Genomic DNA, 7,912 nt, shown 5'->3' with positions numbered 1-7,912 from the left:
TGTTGTAGCAAGGTTTAAGTATATCCATTCTATAAATAAATAAATATCTTGTGTAAAATTGTATCGTATTTAATAGTATTTCCTTGTAAAAATTAATAGTATTTTATACCCCTCTACTTTGACGTCAATTTCCATATATATTTTGTCTCAAAATTTATAAAAAATGTATTTTAGTCCTAATCCCTTTCACATAACAAAATTATTCATTACATTTAAGATACAAAACTACAATGATAAGAGACACCAAACCTTATTTTTGGAGCAACATACACAAACATGGTCCCTCATGATCATATTAAAGTTAAGAAAAAGACATATAACAACAATTCAGAGTCTCACGTATAAAAAGATATAAAGAGATGAAATGTACACAGTATTTCGTCTAGCCGAGAAAAAAAGGTAGTCGTTTATCCACTCTCGAGTACGTCATTCCTCTACTATTCGTGATAGAGAAGCTTCTTCTAGCAGTTCGAACTTCTAACCAACTTAATAAAAATAGAAATCGTAAATTAACACAAAGACGGAAATAAAAATTAAATACAAAAGCTCAAATTGTTTCATCTTCGAGATGCCACAACTACAAGCGGGTTTTTCTTCTTCATTGCAATTCCAAACTTTTCCGAAAGATCATGTTCTTCGCCTTTAGCCAAATTCCATTCAAAAGAGTGCATTAACGAAGCCAAAATATGCATCATCATCTTCTCACCCAACGGTACTCCAGGACACCTTCTTCGACCCGACCCAAAAGGGATATACTTAGAATTTGTTCCACTATAATCGAATTTCTCCAAGCTTTCATTATTCAAAAACCGTTCAGGGTAAAACTCCAATGGATCATTCCAATATTGAGGATCCCTTTGTATCGCATATACATTCAAAAATATCGTCGAGTCCTGAGGAATTGTGTATCCTGCAACCGTACAATATTTATTTGGTGCTCGTGGGAGAAGAAAAGGTAGAGGAGTATGTAAACGAAATGTTTCCTTAAACACGGCGTCTAGATACTTCAATTTTGGAATATGAGATTCTTCAACATTGTTGTTTAACCCTACTACTTGTTGTAGTTCCTCTTGCACCTTTTTCATCACCTTTTGATTTCAAAAAATCTCAGTCATTGCCCATTCTACCATGGCTGAAGTTGCATCTGTTCCTCCGAGAAATGTATCCTGTTACCATATTAATTATCAATTATCAATTATTCTTTTTAAACAAATTTTGTAAGTTTTTTGTTGTTCATACTACTCGAGGGAGAGGAGTAGTTTTACTTATATGTACGTGATTTATCCGTTTAAACCTGGGACCTCTTATGAGAATATCAGTACTCCAACCACAAAGCCATCTTGAAATAGTTTATTATGCTTTTTGAACTCACAAACTAAAGTTGATCTTAATAAATTTACATAAATAGCTACTAGCTAGACATCTACTCCCCCGATCCCATTTCAAGTGTCCATATTACTATTTTGAAGCGTCCCTTTTCAAGTGTCTATTTTGTATTTCTACAATTGAAAGACGTTACAGTGGAGATATGATATTTTATCCGGAAAGAATGAAGTTAATGGTATTTTTTAAAACTATTTATAAAAAGTAAGCGCACACTTATAATGAGACGGATGAGTTAATAAATAAAATATAATCAATTATACTAACCACAATAAGTGCTTTTAATTGTGTAATGTTGATTGGTGTTGCAGTGTTTTGATCTTTATAATCTAATAACACTTGTAGAAAATCTTTCTTTGTTTCTTTAGAATCTGTGAACTTGGTGTTGATTCGCTCGTCGATCGTACGTTCAATGATTTCATCGAATTGTTTCATTTGATTCTTCATTCGCTTCTCGACTCCTTGAAGATCAAACCTGGCTAGCAGTGGGAAGAAGTCAGAAACGTTGAGCCCTTCCGCAATTTCAACAATTTTAGATACAACTTTTCGTATCTCTTCGCTAAGTTTATCAAGTTTCGTCCCTTGTAACAAACTTTTTCCCCATATGATATTCGTTAAGATATTTAGTACGGTCAAGAACACTATGTCGTTAATGTTAACAGGCACACCCATCGTATTATGGACCTTTTCCATCATCTTTTTAACTTCTTGTACACGATATAAATGAGACGCTTCAAGGTTCACGTTACTTAGCACTTCATGGACTAAAACTTTGCGTAAGTTTCGCCGATTAGCATTATTTGGTGCAAATGCTACATCGTTAGCATTATAGCTAGTGGCTAGTCCAGCGATATGTGGAGCACGGTTAGCAAAGCTCTCATCTTGTTCGCTCTTTACAACTTTCGCTAACTCTGCAGAGTTAAACACGACGTGGAGCTTGCTTCCAAGATATAGCTTGAATATTGGCCCATATTGTTGACCCATTTTGGTTAAGTCATGGTGCAGATTAGGACCAAGAAATGGAAGGTAACCAACAATTGGTAGGCCTTTTGGACCTGGTGGCAATGGTGGTGAGCTTTTTGAAGTTGCCTTTTTGTAGCATATAATAGCTATCGTTATGATCAATATAACCAAGGCTGCAGAGCCAATTTCTTGGATATTTGATGCCATTTATATTGGAATTTTTGTTTGGGATATATAATGATATGACGATGGACGTCAATAATCTAAGTAAACATCCATTTATATAAGTTTTATGTAAGGGCCAAGGGGTATGTTTGGCAAGAGCCCTCTATTCTATGGAGTTTTTAGTTTCTAGCTTTTTGAAAAATCTCTTATAATAGAAAATTTCATGTGGTTAAAAGAGCTTAAAGTTTTTAAACGGAGAGAAAAAGTTAAAGCTACTAGGGTAAGTTTCGCAAAACTAACTGGTAGATATTGATATTAGCTTGTAACTGTTAACTTTTTAACTATATTTAGGTGTTAGAAGAGAAATATAGCGTTATGTATTTACAGAATCAAAAACGCGTTGTTGCGGGTGTGTTATGTATGAAAGATTGAGTGAAATATTTAGCGTTATTTAAAAAGGTTCTGTTTCGCGTATAACCAGTTCCGTTGTGTTCGTAAAATTATTTCGAGTTGAACGATGATGGCGAAAATATTTAACTCGCGTCGAGAAAGGATATATATAGCCCGAAATATTTAGCGCTTTTTTCGCTAGTTAAAAAAAAAATAACAACAACGACGACGATGACGACAATGACGACGACGATTAGTAAATGGTTGATTGGAACCCATTAGTAAATGGTTGATTGCAATTGCAACCTATTTTTAAGAACCTCTTTTTTTTTATAAAAAAAAACATCTCTAAAATATCATTCTTTTTTAGGATACTCTCTCGTTACAGTTCCTTATTAGGCGAAAGATGAAAACTTAGATTTATTGGAACCAATTTAATATTTAGACGGAAAATCAAAACATGTACTTTTCCCTCGATCATCTACTTACTTTTGTTGGAGTGAAGTAGCTTAAACAAAACAAAGAACAAGTGATTGCTGTACTGAACTCGCGATTGGGAGAAAAGGTCGCGATCACGACTTTGTAGCTCGCGAGAGGGAGAGATCAGGTTCGCGACTAGAGAAACAACTCGACACATATCTCGTGATCGCGAAACAGTGGGAGCCAAGAACCTCGCGATCGCGAATGGGGGTCTGACGGGCCAAAGTTTCCAAAACCGGGTTTTCTTGTTCGTTAAGTTGTTTCGTTGTTGAGTTTTGCATATATAAGCACCCTAATGTAACCCATACAATGTATCACGATTTCAATCGATAAAAATCTTTCTAGTTGGTACGTGGATTAAAGTAATCAACTCTTGATTACATATAACCACGTTAAATTATCGCGTTCTTATTTTCTTGTTATTATCTTCGTTTGTCTTTGTGGGAAGAGTGATTTTCTAAAAATTACTCATCTCGTTGGGTCTTAAAATCGTAACAATTTCCACTTCTACTTTACCAACAACAAAAAAAATGGCCATTGGTGATTGGTTTTTAGAAACCACCCGAGTTTATTTTTTCTTTTCATTATGTTTGAGGTCACGTCTATCTATTACAGTAAAATATTTCGTAGTTCATAATTTGTAATGCAACAACACTCTCTTTACTTTTTTTTTTTTTTTTTAATTTTTTTCCTCGCTTGTTTGTGTAGGTGATATTGTTTTGCTTGCGAGGTCGATTTGAAGAGTATTCAACTCTCCTAAGCTATCAAACAACAACTGAAAGGCATAAAAATCAAGTCGATGGGTTAGAATCAAGTTTAATTTTCATGAAAGATTCACAAAAAAAGATTGGCAGTAGATTTTTTGAATAGTATTTGTAGTTTACTATTTTCGGCTTTATTTAGATTTATTGAATTCAAAATAGTGTATTTATTCGATTCATGATTAGGCAATTTTGTACCTCTAGAAATTGTTAGTATATAAATAAAAGTTTATCATTCATTTCAGTAATTTTCGTTCTTAACGTTAGTATATATTTGTCGCATGCATTAGACGATAAACATATCATTTTTGTTATTCAACATCTAGGAAACAATTAATAAAAAACATATAGAAGCCGGTTTTTATATGAAAACCGTCTTTTTAACGAATAACAGAAAAAAATCGGATTCTAAAGGTAAGCAAAAGAACTTGTTTAAAATCGGTTCCCTACTTTAAAGACTTATACCAAGAGAAACCTTTTTTAAAACCGATCTCAAAAACTCTAAAAACCTTTTGTAGTAGTGTAAAAAAAAAAAAAAAAAAAAAAAAAAAAACCATGCTAATAATCAAATAATACAAACCACGAGACTTATCCACGTAGTTTTTCTTAATATTCGGATTTAACTATATATTACTCGATTAAAATTAATTAATGGGTCAATTTTGACAGGTAACTTAAAAGAAGACATGAATTGATGCTTATGTTATGAAGGGATTTAATTATTTTCACGATCATTGTTACTCACGCACACTACGGTGGAAATCTTTTAGGAAACTGAGAAGGGAAAACCCCAAATGAGATTTAAACTCAAGAAAATACTCAAAGTTTGCCTCTGGATTCGAACCTGGGACAAAGTCCTTAAAGTTCAGCCTCCCATACCAATCAACCAAATGCTTGGTGGTAGCAAATTATGGTTATCTATTTTCTTCTAGTTCTTCTCCTATCTCTATGTCTATGGTTATCGCTGGGGCTATGGCTATATTTAAAATATTTCTTATTATCATTGTATTAGATATTAGATAAGCGATACATCGTCGTTACCTACCCTTCATAAAGGCTAAACTTGACTTTATAAAAAAATTAATTACTATTTAAAATTGATGTGAAGAAAAAAATTCACTAATGATATCGCCTATTTTATACATGCATTTCAAAGCCGTTATCGAGTTATTTTTATTTGTATCTGAGTCAATTTATGTAAACTTTCGATACTTAGTAAATTATAACTGATTTCAGATTATTATAAATGAATTAATGAATTTTCGAAGTTAAATGGAGAATCAAAGAATAATGTCTAAGTTATTTGTATGCACAAAGCTGAAATGTGAAGAAAGGTTGATATTCTAGTTGCAAACTACAAAGCGCCGCTTTACTTAGAAAGCGCTACTTTGCCTAGAAAGTGCTGGTTTCATATCCGATCAGGGAAAATATCAAAGTAATTTAAGGAGTCGCTTTTCAAATGAAAGCGTCATGTAAATTTGAGAAGGCACCACGTTAGGTGAAAGCGCTGCGTATGAATCTAAACATAAGACATCGAGGAGGAGAGAAGGCACCACGTTTGTGAGAATACGTTGCGTAAAGATCATCTTTGTTCTAGGTTCTTAAGTTTGTTTGAAGGAAAGCACCGCTTAGGAATTGGGACACACGACTTTTAAGAGAGAAAGCGCAACTTTAACGGGCCAGTACAAAAAAACTATAAATACGAATGTTATTTTTTTGAACGGTGATATCGACATCGAATGTTCTCATTTGTCACTCATACACGCGTTAGGAGGATAACCCAAATCGCGATGATGTTGGCAGTACCATTGAAGGTTGGGAAAACCTTTTGAGACATTCCCAACTCGCATTGATGTTGGCAGTACCATCAAATTAAAGGTTGAAAACTCTCTGCTTGAAGTGAGAATCAAACATGGGTTGGTAGTACTCAAGTTTGATCCCACCCCCATACCACTTAAGCCAAGCTTCGGTGGTTAAATACGAATGCTATTTAGTTGTTGATATACGTGCATTGTTATTTCTTAAACAGCAAAATATATAAACATCTGTTATAAAAGTCAATAATGTCTGCCAATTTTGTGGGTACAGCTATTCTACCTAATTGCACGGTGATCTATTTTGTACTATAAATATATGAAGTGTAGTTTGCAGAAGATGCACTTGAGAATATAGATATTTTCATATACATATACTCTCTCCCTTTTTCTTTCTATTATTCTCTAATTGGAGACTGCATTACTAAAGGTAGTTATAAACTCCTAAATTATAACACGTTATCAGCACGAAGTGCTCCGTATAATCAAGGTTTATCTAAGCAAGCACAAGTTACTAATCAAGGTAAGAAATTCTTTAACGATATCTTCTATTATTTATTAGTAAGGTAAATATTATTATCATCATAAGTAACATTTATATTTATGTTATTTAAGTTATATATGGTCGGTTATACCGCCTGAATTATATTTCTGTAATCTAACTTTTATTAACTTCACTAACATTTATATTTATGTTATTTAAATTATATATGGTCGGTTATACCGCCTGAATTATATTTATGTAATCTAACTCTTATTAACTTCACTAAAAATTATATTTATGTTATTTAAGTTATATATTGTAGTGACCCGAACTTTTTCATGTTTATATATATATATATATATATATATATATATATATATTAAATGAAATTGTTATTTACATGATTAAGTGTTTCCAACATGTTAAGCAATCAAACTTGTTAAGACTTGATTAATTGAAATAGGTTTCATATAGACAATTGACCACCCAAGTTGACCGGTGATTCACGAACGTTAAAACTTGTAAAAACTATACGATGACATATATATGGTTATATATATAGTTAACATGATTTTATTATAAGTATGTATTCTCATTAGGTATTTTAACAATGAGTTATATACATAAAAATGAGACTATTAATTTAAGAAACTCGAAAACGATATATATAACGATTATCGTTATAACAACGTCTTACTAGGTACATATGAATCATATTAAGATATTGATACACATGGTTAATTATGTTAAATGATAAGTAAATATATTATTAAGTGTATTAACAATGAAATACATATGTAAAAATAAGACTACTAACTTAATGATTTCGAAACGAGACATATATGTAACGATTATCGTTGTAACGACATTTAACTGTATATATATCATACTAAGATATATTATATATTATATATCATAATATCATGATAATATAACAATTTAACATCTCATTTGTTATAATAAACAATGGGTTAACAACATTCAACAAGATCGTTAACCTAAAGGTTTCAAAACAACATTTACATGTAACGACTAACGATGACTTAACGACTCAGTTAAAATGTATATACATGTAGTATTTTAATATGTATTCATACACTTTTGAAAGACTTAAAGACACTTATCAAAATACTTCTACTTAACAAAAATGCTTACAATTACATCCTCGTTCAGTTTCATCAACAATTCTACTCGTATGCACCCGTATTCGTACTCGTACAATACACAGCTTTTAGATGTATGTACTATTGGTATATATACTCCAATGATCAGCTCTTAGCAGCCCATGTGAATCACCTAACACATGTGGGAACCATCATTTGGTAACTAGCATGAAATATCTCATAAAATTACAAAAATATGAGTAATCATTCATGACTTATTTACATGAAAACAAAATTACATATCCTTTATATCTAATCCATACACCAATGACCAAAAACACCTACAAACACTTTCATTCTTCAATTTTA

General features: G+C 32.1%; 1 pseudogene; it reads right to left on the bottom strand.

Moving 5' to 3' along the window:
• Nucleotides 1–338: 338 nt before the first annotated feature.
• LOC139887648 (flavonoid 3',5'-hydroxylase-like) lies at nucleotides 339–2,553 on the bottom strand (annotated as a pseudogene).
• Nucleotides 2,554–7,912: the final 5,359 nt, after the last annotated feature.

Source organism: Rutidosis leptorrhynchoides, chromosome 1 (assembly GCF_046630445.1).
Source record: "Rutidosis leptorrhynchoides isolate AG116_Rl617_1_P2 chromosome 1, CSIRO_AGI_Rlap_v1, whole genome shotgun sequence".
In the NCBI taxonomy this organism is placed as follows: Eukaryota; Viridiplantae; Streptophyta; class Magnoliopsida; order Asterales; family Asteraceae; genus Rutidosis; species Rutidosis leptorrhynchoides.
Note: the sequence above shows the minus strand (reverse complement) of the source record. Positions and strands in the feature narration are given on the sequence as shown.